Below are 16,662 nucleotides of genomic sequence, written 5' to 3' on the forward strand. Positions count from 1 at the left end.
TTCTAAGGGGCGCTCCATCAGATAGTCCAGACAGGCAGGCGTTGGTGGTATAGTGGTGAGCATAGCTGCCTTCCAAGCAGTTGACCCGGGTTCGATTCCCGGCCAACGCAGATCAAATCTTTAAATTGTTCAAAATGCATTTTTTGGAAATCAGACTCATGCTGAAAGCAAAGCTGACACACTTTTCGCGAAAATCAAAACCCCATCCAGGAAAGGTTCTTGCATCCTAGTTTCTGCAACTGTCTATCGGTGAGGGGATTGAAGCGAGCAGGGCTCCTGGCCCCTCCCCGACAAAGCCCTGACGAAGGCCTGACAAAGGCCTATTCGCCTTGCCCTGACGGGCAAAGGTCCCAGCGGGCCACCGAGCACAGCACCTCAGCCTATTAGAGTGAGGTTTCAGGATCTCTCTCATCCTGTAAACCAACATACTGAGGAAGGTGAAACGTGTGGCTGCGCTCCTCACATGCTGAAGCAGCAGCAGCCCTTTCCCTGAAGCAAAGTTCCTTCATTCCTCCCTCCCATAACCCTTAGCAGGGGATTTATGGTAATTGAGTTGAGTTTCCAAACTGGCCCTTCCTTCCTTCCTTCCCATATCTGCCAGCTCGAGAAGGCTTGTTTTGTTGCACCTGGGAAGTAAAGTATCTATTTGCGAGAGAGAGAGAATGAGAGAGAGAGACAGAGAGAGAGAGACAGAGAGAGAAGGGGAAGGGGTGTTGGCAGTTAGGGTGTGAGCTAGAGAAATGAGGCCTGTCTGCAAAAGGCCATGGGATGGGAGTGCGTGGTTGCATGTTGTTTGGCTTTGTAAGGCCTACTGCCCGCTTCACTCGAAACTGGGTCTAGGGTTGTCGGTTTGTAGGCTGTAAAAGCCCAGAAAAGCTCTTGTTCTCCAACCAGCAGAGTGGCGCAGCGGAAGTGTGCTGGACCCATAACCCAGAGGTCGATGGATCGAAACCATCCTCTGTTAAGTTTTTTCAAATTATGTTTTTGTGTCATGGCATTAGGGCACAAAGAGCTGTAAGTGCCTGGATGCAATGTCATTCCTTGAACTTGCTGCCTCGTTCCACTCTTGCGCTAAATAGGAGAGGGTCCCAGCCCAGCCAACAAAATGTACTGTTCAATCAAACCAAACTTAAAACCAAGCTCCTTTTTTAAGGGGTCCCAGGGAAATGTTGGGCTGACCGGCAAGACCTCATGATGCGAACTGCTTCTGCGTCAAACGCAAGCTTTTTTCATTCCCAGCCAATGACTTATTCTTATTTCTAAGGGGCGCTCCATCAGAGAGCCCAGACAGGCAGGCGTTGGTGGTATAGTGGTGAGCATAGCTGCCTTACAAGCAGTGACCCGGGTTCGCTTCCCGGCCAACGCAGATCAAATCTTTAAATTGTTCAAAATGCATTTTTTGGAAATCAGACTCATGCTGAAAGCAAAGCTGACACACTTTTCGTGAAAATCAAAACCCCATCCAGGAAAGGTTCTTGCATCCTAGTTTCTGCAACTGTCTATCGGTGAGGGGATTGAAGCGAGCAGGGCTCCTGGCCCCTCCCCGACAAAGCCCTGACGAAGGCCTGACAAAGGCCTATTCGCCTTGCCCTGACGGGCAAAGGTCCCAGCAGGCCACCGAGCACAGCACCTCAGCCTATTAGAGTGAGGTTTCAGGATCTCTCTCATCCTGTAAACCAACATACTGAGGAAGGTGAAACGTGTGGCTGCGCTCCTCACATGCTGAAGCAGCAGCAGCCCTTTCCCTGAAGCAAAGTTCCTTCATTCCTCCCTCCCATAACCCTTAGCAGGGGATTTATGGTAATTGAGTTGAGTTTCCAAACTGGCCCTTCCTTCCTTCCTTCCCATATCTGCCAGCTCGAGAATGCTTGTTTTGTTGCACCTGGGAAGTAAAGTATCTATTTGCGAGAGAGAGAGAATGAGAGAGAGAGACAGAGAGAGAGAGACAGAGAGAGAAGGGGAAGGGGTGTTGGCAGTTACGGTGTGAGCTAGAGAAATGAGGCCTGTCTGCAAAAGGCCATGGGATGGGAGTGCGTGGTTGCAGGTTGTTTGGCTTTGTAAGGCCTACTGCCCGCTTCACTCGAAACTGGGTCTAGGGTTGTCGGTTTGTAGGCTGTAAAAGCCCAGAAAATCTCTTGGTCTCCAACCAGCAGAGTGGCGCAGCGGAAGCATGCTGGGCCCATAACCCAGAGGTCGATGGATCGAAACCATCCTCTGCTACGTTTTTTCAAATTATGTTTTTGTGTCATGGCATTAGGGCACAAAGAGCTGTAAGTGCCTGGATTTCAATGTCATTCCTTGAACTTGCTGCCTCGTTCCACTCTTGCGCTAAATAGGAGAGGGTCCCAGCCCAGCCAACAAAATGTACTGTTCAATCAAACCAAACTTAAAACCAAGCTCCTTTTTTAAGGGGTCCCGGGGAAATGTTGGGCTGACCGGCAAGACCTCATGATGCGAACTGCTTCTGCGTCAAACGCAAGCTTTTTTCATTCCCAGCCAATGACTTATTCTTATTTCTAAGGGGCGCTCCATCAGATAGCCCAGACAGGCAGGCTTTGGTGGTATAGTGGTGAGCATAGCTGCCTTCCAAGCAGTTGACCCGGGTTCGATTCCCGGCCAACGCAGATCAAATCTTTAAATTGTTCAAAATGCATTTTTTGGAAATCAGACTCATGCTGAAAGCAAAGCTGACACACTTTTCGTGAAAATCAAAACCCCATCCAGGAAAGGTTCTTGCATCCTAGTTTCTGCAACTGTCTATCGGTGAGGGGATTGAAGCGAGCAGGGCTCCTGGCCCCTCCCCGACAAAGCCCTGACGAAGGCCTGACAAAGGCCTATTCGCCTTGCCCTGACGGGCAAAGGTCCCAGCAGGCCACCGAGCACAGCACCTCAGCCTATTAGAGTGAGGTTTCAGGATCTCTCTCATCCTGTAAACCAACATACTGAGGAAGGTGAAACGTGTGGCTGCGCTCCTCACATGCTGAAGCAGCAGCAGCCCTTTCCCTGAAGCAAAGTTCCTTCATTCCTCCCTCCCATAACCCTTAGCAGGGGATTTATGGTAATTGAGTTGAGTTTCCAAACTGGCCCTTCCTTCCTTCCTTCCCATATCTGCCTGCTCGAGAAGGCTTGTTTTGTTGCACCTGGGAAGTAAAGTATCTATTTGCGAGAGAGAGAGAATGAGAGAGAGAGACAGAGAGAGAGACAGTGAGAGAAGGGGAAGGGGTGTTGGCAGTTAGGGTGTGAGCTAGAGAAATGAGGCCTGTCTGCAAAAGGCCATGGGATGGGAGTGCGTGGTTGCAGGTTGTTTGGCTTTGTAAGGCCTACTGCCCGCTTCACTCGAAACTGGGTCTAGGGTTGTCGGTTTGTAGGCTGTAAAAGCCCCGAAAAGCTCTCGTTCTCCAACCAGCAGAGTGGCACAGCGGAAGCGTGCTGGGCCCATAACCCAGAGGTCGATGGATCGAAACCATCCTCTGCTAAGTTTTTTCAAATTATGTTTTTGTGTCATGGCATTAGGGCACAAAGAGCTGTTAGTGCCTGGATGCAATGTCATTCCTTGAACTTGCTGCCTCGTTCCACTCTTGCGCTAAATAGGAGAGGGTCCCAGCCCAGCCAACAAAATGTACTGTTCAATCAAACCAAACTTAAAACCAAGCTCCTTTTTTAAGGGGTCCCGGGGAAATGTTGGGCTGACCGGCAAGACCTCATGATGCGAACTGCTTCTGCGTCAAACGCAAGCTTTTTTCATTCCCAGCCAATGACTTATTCTTATTTCTAAGGGGCGCTCCATCAGAGAGCTCAGACAGGCAGGCGTTGGTGGTATAGTGGTGAGCATAGCTGCCTTCCAAGCAGTTGACCCCGGTTCGATTCCCGGCCAACGCAGATCAAATCTTTAAATTGTTCAAAATGCATTTTTTGGAAATCAGACTCATGCTGAAAGCAAAGCTGACACACTTTTCGCGAAAATCAAAACCCCATCCAGGAAAGGTTCTTGCATCCTAGTTTCTGCAACTGTCTATCGGTGAGGGGATTGAAGCGAGCAGAGCTCCTGGCCCCTCCCCGACAAAGCCCTGACGAAGGCCTGACAAAGGCCTATTCGCCTTGCCCTGACGGGCAAAGGTCCCAGCAGGCCACCGAGCACAGCACCTCAGCCTATTAGAGTGAGGTTTCAGGATCTCTCTCATCCTGTAAACCAACATACTGAGGAAGGTGAAACGTGTGGCTGCGCTCCTCACATGCTGAAGCAGCAGCAGCCCTTTCCCTGAAGCAAAGTTCCTTCTTTCCTCCCCCCCATAACCCTTAGCAGGGGATTTATGGTAATTGAGTTGAGTTTCCAAACTGGCCCTTCCTTCCTTCCTTCCCATATCTGCCAGCTCGAGAAGGCTTGTTTTGTTGCACCTGGGAAGTAAAGTATCTACTTGCGAGAGAGAGAGAATGAGAGAGAGAGACAGAGAGAGAGAGACAGAGAGAGAAGGGGAAGGGGTGTTGGCAGTTAGGGTGTGAGCTAGAGAAATGAGGCCTGTCTGCAAAAGGCCATGGGATGGGAGTGCGTGGTTGCAGGTTGTTTGGCTTTGTAAGGCCTACTGCCCGCTTCACTCGAAACTGGGTCTAGGGTTGTCGGTTTGTAGGCTGTAAAAGCCCAGAAAAGCTCTTGTTCTCCAACCAGCAGAGTGGCGCAGCGGAAGCGTGCTGGGCCCATAACCCAGAGGTCGATGGATCGAAACCATCCTCTGCTAAGTTTTTTCAAATTATGTTTTTGTGTCATGGCATTAGGGCACAAAGAGCTGTAAGTGCCTGGATGCAATGTCATTCCTTGAACTTGCTGCCTCGTTCCACTCTTGCGCTAAATAGGAGAGGGTCCCAGCCCAGCCAACAAAATGTACTGTTCAATCAAACCAAACTTAAAACCAAGCTCCTTTTTTAAGGGGTCCCGGGGAAATGTTGGGCTGACCGGCAAGACCTCATGATGCGAACTGCTTCTGCGTCAAACGCAAGCTTTTTTCATTCCCAGCCAATGACTTATTCTTATTTCTAAGGGGCGCTCCATCACATAGCCCAGACAGGCAGGTGTTGGTGGTATAGTGGTGAGCATAGCTGCCTTCCAAGCAGTTGACCCGGGTTCGATTCCGGGCCAACGCAGATCAAATCTTTAAATTGTTCAAAATGCATTTTTGGGAAATCAGACTCATGCTGAAAGCAAAGCTGACACACTTTTCGCGAAAATCAAAACCCCATCCAGGAAAGGTTCTTGCATCCTAGTTTCTGCAACTGTCTATCGGTGAGGGGATTGAAGCGAGCAGGGCTCCTGGCCCCTCCCCGACAAAGCCCTGACGAAGGCCTGACAAAGGCCTATTCGCCTTGCCCTGACGGGCAAAGGTCCCAGCAGGCCACCGAGCACAGCACCTCAGCCTATTAGAGTGAGGTTTCAGGATCTCTCTCATCCTGTAAACCAACATACTGAGGAAGGTGAAACGTGTGGCTGCGCTCCTCACATGCTGAAGCAGCAGCTGCCCTTTCCCTGAAGCAAAGTTCCTTCATTCCTCCCTCCCATAACCCTTAGCAGGGGATTTATGGTAATTGAGTTGAGTTTCCAAACTGGCCCTTCCTTCCTTCCTTCCCATATCTGCCAGCTCGAGAAGGCTTGTTTTGTTGCACCTGGGAAGTAAAGTATCTATTTGCGAGAGAGAGAGAATGAGAGAGAGAGACAGAGAGAGAGAGACAGAGAGAGAAGGGGAAGGGGTGTTGGCAGTTAGGGTGTGAGCTAGAGAAATGAGGCCTGTCTGCAAAAGGCCATGGGATGGGAGTGCATGGTTGCAGGTTGTTTGGCTTTGTAAGGCCTACTGCCCGCTTCACTCGAAACTGGGTCTAGGGTTGTCGGTTTGTAGGCTGTAAAAGCCCAGAAAAGCTCTTGTTCTCCAACCAGCAGAGTGGCGCAGCGGAAGCGTGCTGGGCCCATAACCCAGAGGTCGATGGATCGAAACCATCCTCTGCTAAGTTTTTTCAAATTATGTTTTTGTGTCATGGCATTAGGGCACAAAGAGCTGTAAGTGCCTGGATGCAATGTCATTCCTTGAACTTGCTGCCTCGTTCCACTCTTGCGCTAAATAGGAGAGGGTCCCAGCCCAGCCAACAAAATGTACTGTTCAATCAAACCAAACTTAAAACCAAGCTCCTTTTTTAAGGGGTCCCGGGGAAATGTTGGGCTGACCGGCAAGACCTCATGATGCGAACTGCTTCTGCGTCAAACGCAAGCTTTTTTCATTCCCAGCCAATGACTTATTCTTATTTCTAAGGGGCGCTCCATCACATAGCCCAGACAGGCAGGTGTTGGTGGTATAGTGGTGAGCATAGCTGCCTTCCAAGCAGTTGACCCGGGTTCGATTCCCGGCCAACGCAGATCAAATCTTTAAATTGTTCAAAATGCATTTTTGGGAAATCAGACTCATGCTGAAAGCAAAGCTGACACACTTTTCGCGAAAATCAAAACCCCATCCAGGAAAGGTTCTTGCATCCTAGTTTCTGCAACTGTCTATCGGTGAGGGGATTGAAGCGAGCAGGGCTCCTGGCCCCTCCCCGACAAAGCCCTGACGAAGGCCTGACAAAGGCCTATTCGCCTTGCCCTGACGGGCAAAGGTCCCAGCAGGCCACCGAGCACAGCACCTCAGCCTATTAGAGTGAGGTTTCAGGATCTCTCTCATCCTGTAAACCAACATACTGAGGAAGGTGAAACGTGTGGCTGCGCTCCTCACATGCTGAAGCAGCAGCTGCCCTTTCCCTGAAGCAAAGTTCCTTCATTCCTCCCTCCCATAACCCTTAGCAGGGGATTTATGGTAATTGAGTTGAGTTTCCAAACTGGCCCTTCCTTCCTTCCTTCCCATATCTGCCAGCTCGAGAAGGCTTGTTTTGTTGCACCTGGGAAGTAAAGTATCTATTTGCGAGAGAGAGAGAATGAGAGAGAGAGACAGAGAGAGAGAGACAGAGAGAGAAGGGGAAGGGGTGTTGGCAGTTAGGGTGTGAGCTAGAGAAATGAGGCCTGTCTGCAAAAGGCCATGGGATGGGAGTGCATGGTTGCAGGTTGTTTGGCTTTGTAAGGCCTACTGCCCGCTTCACTCGAAACTGGGTCTAGGGTTGTCGGTTTGTAGGCTGTAAAAGCCCAGAAAAGCTCTTGTTCTCCAACCAGCAGAGTGGCGCAGCGGAAGCGTGCTGGGCCCATAACCCAGAGGTCGATGGATCGAAACCATCCTCTGCTAAGTTTTTTCAAATTATGTTTTTGTGTCATGGCATTAGGGCACAAAGAGCTGTAAGTGCCTGGATGCAATGTCATTCCTTGAACTTGCTGCCTCGTTCCACTCTTGCACTAAATAGGAGAGGGTCCCAGCCCAGCCAACAAAATGTACTGTTCAATCAAACCAAACTTAAAACCAAGCTCCTTTTTTAAGGGGTCCCGGGGAAATGTTGGGCTGACCGGCAAGACCTCATGATGCGAACTGCTTCTGCGTCAAACGCAAGCTTTTTTCATTCCCAGCCAAAGACTTATTCTTATTTCTAAGGGGCGCTCCATCACATAGCCCAGACAGGCAGGCGTTGGTGGTATAGTGGTGAGCATAGCTGCCTTCCAAGCAGTTGACCCGGGTTCGACTCCCGGCCAATGCAGATCAAATCTTTAAATTGTTCAAAATGCATTTTTGGGAAATCAGACTCATGCTGAAAGCAAAGCTGACACACTTTTCGCGAAAATCAAAACCCCATCCAGGAAAGGTTCTTGCATCCTAGTTTCCGCAACTGTCTATCGGTGAGGGGATTGAAGCGAGCAGGGCTCCTGGCCCCTCCCCGACAAAGCCCTGACGAAGGCCTATTCGCCTTGCCCTGACGGGCAAAGGTCCCAGCAGGCCACCGAGCACAGCACCTCAGCCTATTAGAGTGAGGTTTCAGGATCTCTCTCATCCTGTAAACCAACATACTGAGGAAGGTGAAACGTGTGGCTGCGCTCCTCACATGCTGGAGCAGCAGCAGCCCTTTCCCTGAATCAAAGTTCCTTCATTCCTCCCTCCCATAACCCTTAGCAGGGGATTTATGGTAATTGAGTTGAGTTTCCAAACTGGCCCTTCCTTCCTTCTTTCCCATATCTGCCAGCTCGAGAAGGCTTGTTTTGTTGCACCTGGGAAGTAAAGCATCTATTTGCGAGAGAGAGAGAATGAGAGAGAGAGACAGAGAGAGAGAGACAGAGAGAGAAGGGGAAGGGGTGTTGGCAGTTAGGGTCTGAGCTAGAGAAATGAGGCCTGTCTGCAAAAGGCCATGGGATGGGAGTGCGTGGTTGCAGGTTGTTTGGCTTTGTAAGGGATACTGCCCGCTTCACTCGAAACTGGGTCTAGGGTTGTCGGTTTGTAGGCTGTAAAAGCCCAGAAAAGCTCTTGTTCTCCAACCAGCAGAGTGGCGCAGCGGAAGCATGCTGGGCCCATAACCCAGAGGTCGATGGATCGAAACCATCCTCTGCTAAGTTTTTTCAAATTATGTTTTTGTGTCATGGCATTAGGGCACAAAGAGCTGTAAGTGCCTGGATGCAATGTCATTCCTTGAACTTGCTGCCTCGTTCCACTCTTGCGCTAAATAGGAGAGGGTCCCAGCCCAGCCAACAAAATGTACTGTTCAATCAAACCAAACTTAAAACCAAGCTCCTTTTTTAAGGGGTCCCGGGGAAATGTTGGGCTGACCGGCAAGACCTCATGATGCGAACTGCTTCTGCGTCAAACGCAAGCTTTTTTCATTCCCAGCCAATGACTTATTCTTATTTCTAAGGGGCGCTCCATCAGATAGCCCAGACAGGCAGGCGTTGGTGGTATAGTGGTGAGCATAGCTGCCTTCCAAGCAGTTGAGCCGGGTTCGATTCCCGGCCAACGCAGATCAAATCTTTAAATTGTTCAAAATGCATTTTTTGGAAATCAGACTCATGCTGAAAGCAAAGCTGACACACTTTTCGTGAAAATCAAAACCCCATCCAGGAAAGGTTCTTGCATCCTAGTTTCTGCAACTGTCTATCGGTGAGGGGATTGAAGCGAGCAGGGCTCCTGGCCCCTCCCCGACAAAGCCCTGACGAAGGCCTGACAAAGGCCTATTCGCCTTGCCCTGACGGGCAAAGGTCCCAGCAGGCCACCGAGCACAGCACCTCAGCCTATTAGAGTGAGGTTTCAGGATCTCTCTCATCCTGTAAACCAACATACTGAGGAAGGTGAAACGTGTGGCTGCGCTCCTCACATGCTGAAGCAGCAGCAGCCCTTTCCCTGAAGCAAAGTTCCTTCATTCCTCCCTCCCATAACCCTTAGCAGGGGATTTATGGTAATTGAGTTGAGTTTCCAAACGGGCCCTTCCTTCCTTCCTTCCCATATCTGCCAGCTCGAGAAGGCTTGTTTTGTTGCACCTGGGAAGTAAAGTATCTATTTGCGAGAGAGAGAATGAGAGAGAGAGACAGAGAGAGAGAGACAGTGAGAGAAGGGGAAGGGGTGTTGGCAGTTAGGGTGTGAGCTAGAGAAATGAGGCCTGTCTGCAAAAGGCCATGGGATGGGAGTGCGTGGTTGCAGGTTGTTTGGCTTTGTAAGGCCTACTGCCCGCTTCACTCGAAACTGGGTCTAGGGTTGTCGGTTTGTAGGCTGTAAAAGCCCAGAAAAGCTCTTGTTCTCCAACCAGCAGAGTGGCGCAGCGGAAGCGTGCTGGGCCCATAATCCAGAGGTCGATGGATCGAAACCATCCTCTGCTAAGTTTTTTCAAATTATGTTTTTGTGTCATGGCATTAGGGCACAAAGAGCTGTAAGTGCCTGGATGCAATGTCATTCCTTGAACTTGCTACCTCGTTCCACTCTTGCGCTAAATAGGAGAGGGTCCCAGCCCAGCCAACAAAATGTACTGTTCAATCAAACCAAACTTAAAACCAAGCTCCTTTTTTAAGGGGTCCCGGGGAAATGTTGGGCTGACCGGCAAGACCTCATGATGCGAACTGCTTCTGCGTCAAAAGCAAGCTTTTTTCATTCCCAGCCAATGACTTATTCTTATTTCTAAGGGGCGCTCCATCACATAGCCCAGACAGGCAGGCGTTGGTGGTATAGTGGTGAGCATAGCTGCCTTCCAAGCAGTTGACCGGGGTTCGATTCCCGGCCAACGCAGATCAAATCTTTAAATTGTTCAAAATACATTTTTGGGAAATCAGACTCATGCTGAAAGCAAAGCTGACACACTTTTCGCGAAAATCAAAACCCCATCCAGGAAAGGTTCTTGCATCCTAGTTTCTGCAACTGTCTATCGGTGAGGGGATTGAAGCGAGCAGGGCTCCTGGCCCCTCCCCGACAAAGCACTGACGAAGGCCTATTCGCCTTGCCCTGACGGGCAAAGGTCCCAGCAGGCCACCGAGCACAGCTCCTCAGCCTATTAGAGTGAGGTTTCAGGATCTCTCTCATCCTGTAAACCAACATACTGAGGAAGGTGAAACGTGTGGCTGCGCTCCTCACATGCTGAAGCAGCAGCAGCCCTTTACCTGAAGCAAAGTTCCTTCATTCCTCCCTCCGATAACCCTTAGCAGGGGATTTATGGTAATTGAGTTGAGTTTCCAAACTGGCCCTTCCTTCCTTCCTTCCCATATCTGCCAGCTCGAGAAGGCTTGTTTTGTTGCACCTGGGAAGTAAAGTATCTATTTGCGAGAGAGAGAGAATGAGAGAGAGAGACAGAGAGAGAGAGACAGAGAGAGAAGGGGAAGGGGTGTTGGCAGTTAGGGTGTGAGCTAGAGAAATGAGGCCTGTCTGCAAAAGGCCATGGGATGGGAGTGCGTGGTTGCAGGTTGTTTGGCTTTGTAAGGCCTACTGCCCGCTTCACTCGAAACTGGGTCTATGGTTGTCGGTTTGTAGGCTGTAAAAGCCCAGAAAAGCTCTTCTCTCCAACCAGCAGAGTGGCGCAGCGGAAGCGTGCTGGGCCCATAACCCAGAGGTCGATGGATCGAAACCATCCTCTGCTAACTTTTTTCAAATTATGTTTTTGTGTCATGGCATTAGGGCACAAAGAGCTGTAAGTGCCTGGATGCAATGTCATTCCTTGAACTTGCTGCCTCGTTCCACTCTTGCGCTAAATAGGAGAGGGTCCCAGCCCAGCCAACAAAATGTACTGTTCAATCAAACCAAACTTAAAACCAAGCTCCTTTTTTAAGGGGTCCCGGGGAAATGTTGGGCTGACCGGCAAGACCTCATGATGCGAACTGCTTCTGCGTCAAACGCAAGCTTTTTTCATTCCCAGCCAATGACTTATTCTTATTTCTAAGGGGCGCTCCATCAGATAGCCCAGACAGGCAGGCGTTGATGGTATAGTGGTGAGCATAGCTGCCTTCCAAGCAGTTGACCCGGGTTCGATTCCCGGCCAACGCAGATCAAATCTTTAAATTGTTCAAAATGCATTTTTTGGAAATCAGACTCATGCTGAAAGCAAAGCTGACACACTTTTCGTGAAAATCAAAACCCCATCCAGGAAAGGTTCTTGCATCCTAGTTTCTGCAACTGTCTATCGGTGAGGGGATTGAAGCGAGCAGGGCTCCTGGCCCCTCCCCGACAAAGGCCTGACAAAGGCCTATTCGCCTTGCCCTGACGGGCAAAGGTCCCAGCAGGCCACCGAGCACAGCACCTCAGCCTATTAGAGTGAGGTTTCAGGATCTCTCTCATCCTGTAAACCAACATACTGAGGAAGGTGAAACGTGTGGCTGTGCTCCTCACATGCTGAAGCAGCAGCAGCCCTTTCCCTGAAGCAAAGTTCCTTCATTCCTCCCTCCCATAACCCTTAGCAGGGGATTTATGGTAATTGAGTTGAGTTTCCAAACTGGCCCTTCCTTCCTTCCTTCCCATATCTGCCAGCTCGAGAAGGCTTGTTTTGTTGCACCTGGGAAGTAAAGTATCTATTTGCGAGAGAGAGAGAATGAGAGAGAGAGACAGAGAGAGAAGGGGAAGGGGTGTTGGCAGTTAGGGTGTGAGCTAGAGAAATGAGGCCTGTCTGCAAAAGGCCATGGGATGGGAGTGCGTGGTTGCAGGTTGTTTGGCTTTGTAAGGCCTACTGCCCGCTTCACTCGAAACTGGGTCTAGGGTTGTCGGTTTGTAGGCTGTAAAAGCCCAGAAAAGCTCTTGTTCTCCAACCAGCAGAGTGGCGCAGCGGAAGCGTGCTGGGCCCATAACCCAGAGGTCGATGGATAGAAACCATCCTCTGCTAAGTTTTTTCAAATTATGTTTTTGTGTCATGGCATTAGGGCACAAAGAGCTGTAAGTGCCTGGATGCAATGTCATTCCTTGAACTTGCTGCCTCGTTCCACTCTTGCGCTAAATAGGAGAGGGTCCCAGCCCAGCCAACAAAATGTACTGTTCAATCAAACCAAACTTAAAACCAAGCTCCTTTTTTAAGGGGTCCCGGGGAAATGTTGGGCTGACCGGCAAGACCTCACGATGCGAACTGCTTCTGCGTCAAACGCAAGCTTTTTTCATTCCCAGCCAATGACTTATTCTTATTTCTAAGGGGCGCTCCATCACATAGCCCAGACAGGCAGGCGTTGGTGGTATAGTGGTGAGCATAGCTGCCTTCCAAGCAGTTGACCCGGGTTCGATTCCCGGCCAACGCAGATCAAATCTTTAAATTGTTCAAAATGTATTTTTTGGAAATCAGACTCATGCTGAAAGCAAAGCTGACACACTTTTCGTGAAAATCAAAACCCCATCCAGGAAAGGTTCTTGCATCCTAGTTTCTGCAACTGTCTATCGGTGAGGGGATTGAAGCGAGCAGGGCTCCTGGCCCCTCCCCGACAAAGCCCTGACGAAGGCCTGACAAAGGCCTAATCGCCTTGCCCTGACGGGCAAAGGTCCCAGCAGGCCACCGAGCACAGCACCTCAGCCTATTAGAGTGAGGTTTCAGGATCTCTCTCATCCTGTAAACCAACATACTGAGGAAGGTGAAACGTGTGGCTGCGCTCCTCACATGCTGAAGCAGCAGCAGCCCTTTCCCTGAAGCAAAGTTCCTTCATTCCTCCCTCCCATAACCCTTAGCAGGGGATTTATGGTAATTGAGTTGAGTTTCCAAACTGGCCCTTCCTTCCTTCCGTCCCATATCTGCCAGCTCGAGAAGGCTTGTTTTGTTGCACCTGGGAAGTAAAGTATCTATTTGCGAGAGAGAGAGAATGAGAGAGAGAGACAGAGAGAGAAGGGGAAGGGGTGTTGGCAGTTAGGGTGTGAGCTAGAGAAATGAGGCCTGTCTGCAAAAGGCCATGGGATGGGAGTGCGTGGTTGCAGGTTGTTTGGCTTTGTAAGGCCTACTGCCCGCTTCACTCGAAACTGGGTCTAGGGTTGTCTGTTTGTAGGCTGTAAAAGCCCAGAAAAGCTCTTGTTCTCCAACCAGCAGAGTGGCGCAGCGGAAGCGTGCTGGTCCCATAACCCAGAGGTCAATGGATCGAAACCATCCTCTGCTAACTTTTTTCAAATTATGTTTTTGTGTCATGGCATTAGGGCACAAAGAGCTGTAAGTGCCTGGATGCAATGTCATTCCTTGAACTTGCTGCCTCGTTCCACTCTTGCGCTAAATAGGAGAGGGTCCCAGCCCAGCCAACAAAATGTACTGTTCAATCAAACCAAACTTAAAACCAAGCTCCTTTTTTAAGGGGTCCCGGGGAAATGTTGGGCTGACCGGCAAGACCTCATGATGCGAACTGCTTCTGCGTCAAACGCAAGCTTTTTTCATTCCCAGCCAATGACTTATTCTTATTTCTAAGGGACGCTCCATCAGATAGCCCAGACAGGCAGGCGTTGGTGGTATAGTGGTGAGCATAGCTGCCTTCCAAGCAGTTGACCCGGGTTCGATTCCCGGCCAACGCAGATCAAATCTTTAAATTGTTCAAAATGCATTTTTTGGAAATCAGACTCATGCTGAAAGCAAAGCTGACACACTTTTCGTGAAAATCAAAACCCCATCCAGGAAAGGTTCTTGCATCCTAGTTTCTGCAACTGTCTATCGGTGAGGGGATTGAAGCGAGCAGGGCTCCTGGCCCCTCCCCGACAAAGCCCTGACGAAGGCCTGACAAAGGCCTATTCGCCTTGCCCTGACGGGCAAAGGTCCCAGCAGGCCACCGAGCACAGCACCTCAGCCTATTAGAGTGAGGTTTCAGGATCTCTCTCATCCTGTAAACCAACATACTGAGGAAGGTGAAACGTGTGGCTGCGCTCCTCACATGCTGAAGCAGCAGCATCCCTTTCCCTGAAGCAAAGTTCCTTCATTCCTCACTCCCATAACCCTTAGCAGGGGATTTATGGTAATTGAGTTGAGTTTCCAAACTGGCCCTTCCTTCCTTCCTTCCCATATCTGCCAGCTCGAGAAGGCTTGTTTTGTTGCACCTGGGAAGTAAAGTATCTATTTGCGAGAGAGAGAGAATGAGAGAGAGAGACAGAGAGAGAGAGACAGAGAGAGAAGGGGAAGGGGTGTTGGCAGTTAGGGTGTGAGCTAGAGAAATGAGGCCTGTCTGCAAAAGGCCATGGGATGGGAGTGCGTGGTTGCAGGTTGTTTGGCTTTGTAAGGCCTACTGCCCGCTTCACTCGAAACTGGGTCTAGGGTTGTCGGTTTGTAGGCTGTAAAAGCCCAGAAAAGCTCTTGTTCTCCAACCAGCAGAGTGGCGCAGCGGAAGCGTGCTGGGCCCATAACCCAGAGGTCGATGGATCGAAACCATCCTCTGCTAACTTTTTCAAATTATGTTTTTGTGTCATGGCATTAGGGCACAAAGAGCTGTAAGTGCCTGGATGCAATGTCATTCCTTGAACTTGCTGCCTCGTTCCACTCTTGCGCTAAATAGGAGAGGGTCCCAGCCCAGCCAACAAAATGTACTGTTCAAACAAACCAAACTTAAAACCAAGCTCCTTTTTTAAGGGGTCCCGGGGAAATGTTGGGCTGACCGGCAAGACCTCATGATGCGAACTGCTTCTGCGTCAAACGCAAGCTTTTTTCATTCCCAGCCAATGACTTATTCTTATTTCTAAGGGGCGCTCCATCAGATAGCCCAGACAGGCAGGCGTTGGTGGTATAGTGGTGAGCATAGCTACCTTCCAAGCAGTTGACCCGGGTTCGATTCCCTGCCAACGCAGATCAAATCTTTAAATTGTTCAAAATGCATTTTTGGGAAATCAGACTCATGCTGAAAGCAAAGCTGACACACTTTTCGTGAAAATCAAAACCCCATCCAGGAAAGGTTCTTGCATCCTAGTTTCTGCAACTGTCTATCGGTGAGGGGATTGAAGCGAGCAGGGCTCCTGGCCCCTCCCCGACAAAGCCCTGACGAAGGCCTGACAAAGGCCTATTCGCCTTGCCCTGACGGGCAAAGGTCCCAGCAGGCCACCGAGCACAGCACCTCAGCCTATTAGAGTGAGGTTTCAGGATCTCTCTCATCCTGTAAACCAACATACTGAGGAAGGTGAAACGTGTGGCTGCGCTCCTCACATGCTGAAGCAGCAGCAGCCCTTTCCCTGAAGCAAAGTTCCTTCATTCCTCCCTCCCATAACCCTTAGCAGGGGATTTATGGTAATTGAGTTGAGTTTCCAAACTGGCCCTTCCTTCCTTCCTTCCCATATCTGCCAGCTCGAGAAGGCTTGTTTTGTTGCACCTGGGAAGTAAAGTATCTATTTGCGAGAGAGAGAGAATGAGAGAGAGAGTCAGAGAGAGAGACAGTGAGAGAAGGGGAAGGGGTGTTGGCAGTTAGGGTGTGAGCTAGAGAAATGAGGCCTGTCTGCAAAAGGCCATGGGATGGGAGTGCGTGGTTGTAGGTTGTTTGGCTTTGTAAGGCCTACTGCCCGCTTCACTCGAAACTGGGTCTAGGGTTGTCGGTTTGTAGGCTGTAAAAGCCCCGAAAAGCTCTCGTTCTCCAACCAGCAGAGTGGCACAGCGGAAGCGTGCTGGGCCCATAACCCAGAGGTCGATGGATCGAAACCATCCTCTGCTAAGTTTTTTCAAATTATGTTTTTGTGTCATGGCATTAGGGCACAAAGAGCTGTAAGTGCCTGGATGCAATGTCATTCCTTGAACTTGCTGCCTCGTTCCACTCTTGCGCTAAATAGGAGAGGGTCCCAGCCCAGCCAACAAAATGTACTGTTCAATCAAACCAAACTTAAAACCAAGCTCCTTTTTTAAGGGGTCCCGGGGAAATGTTGGGCTGACCGGCAAGACCTCATGATGCGAACTGCTTCTGCGTCAAACGCAAGCTTTTTTCATTCCCAGCCAATGACTTATTCTTATTTCTAAGGGGCGCTCCATCAGAGAGCTCAGACAGGCAGGCGTTGGTGGTATAGTGGTGAGCATAGCTGCCTTCCAAGCAGTTGACCCGGGTTCGATTCCCGGCCAACGCAGATCAAATCTTTAAATTGTTCAAAATGCATTTTTTGGAAATCAGACTCATGCTGAAAGCAAAGCTGACACACTTTTCGCGAAAATCAAAACCCCATCCAGGAAAGGTTCTTGCATCCTAGTTTCTGCAACTGTCTATCGGTGAGGGGATTGAAGCGAGCAGAGCTCCTGGCCCCTCCCCGACAAAGCCCTGACGAAGGCCTGACAAAGGCCTATTCGCCTTGCCCTGACGGGCAAAGGTCCCAGCAGGCCACCGAGCACAGCACCTCAGCCTATTAGAGT

General features: G+C 50.1%; 5 non-coding genes across 5 annotated transcripts; all 5 read left to right on the plus strand.

Annotated features, from left to right (window-relative positions):
* Window positions 1–38: 38 nt before the first annotated feature.
* On the plus strand, window positions 39–110 carry TRNAG-UCC (transfer RNA glycine (anticodon UCC)). The gene has a single exon. It is a non-coding gene; the product is annotated as a tRNA-Gly (tRNA).
* Window positions 111–1,295: 1,185 nt separating this feature from the next.
* Window positions 1,296–1,366, plus strand: TRNAV-UAC (transfer RNA valine (anticodon UAC)). Its single transcript has one exon. It is a non-coding gene; the product is annotated as a tRNA-Val (tRNA).
* An 11,190-nt stretch (window positions 1,367–12,556) lies between these two features.
* TRNAG-UCC (transfer RNA glycine (anticodon UCC)) lies at window positions 12,557–12,628 on the plus strand. Its single transcript has one exon. It is a non-coding gene; the product is annotated as a tRNA-Gly (tRNA).
* Window positions 12,629–13,799: 1,171 nt separating this feature from the next.
* TRNAG-UCC (transfer RNA glycine (anticodon UCC)) lies at window positions 13,800–13,871 on the plus strand. The gene has a single exon. It is a non-coding gene; the product is annotated as a tRNA-Gly (tRNA).
* Window positions 13,872–16,310: 2,439 nt separating this feature from the next.
* On the plus strand, window positions 16,311–16,382 carry TRNAG-UCC (transfer RNA glycine (anticodon UCC)). The gene has a single exon. It is a non-coding gene; the product is annotated as a tRNA-Gly (tRNA).
* The last annotated feature ends 280 nt before the right edge of the window (window positions 16,383–16,662 follow it).

The sequence above is a fragment of the Ambystoma mexicanum genome, chromosome 6q, assembly GCF_040938575.1.
Source record: "Ambystoma mexicanum isolate Mex_15411 chromosome 6q, UKY_AmexF1_1, whole genome shotgun sequence".
Classification (NCBI taxonomy): domain Eukaryota; kingdom Metazoa; phylum Chordata; class Amphibia; order Caudata; family Ambystomatidae; genus Ambystoma; species Ambystoma mexicanum.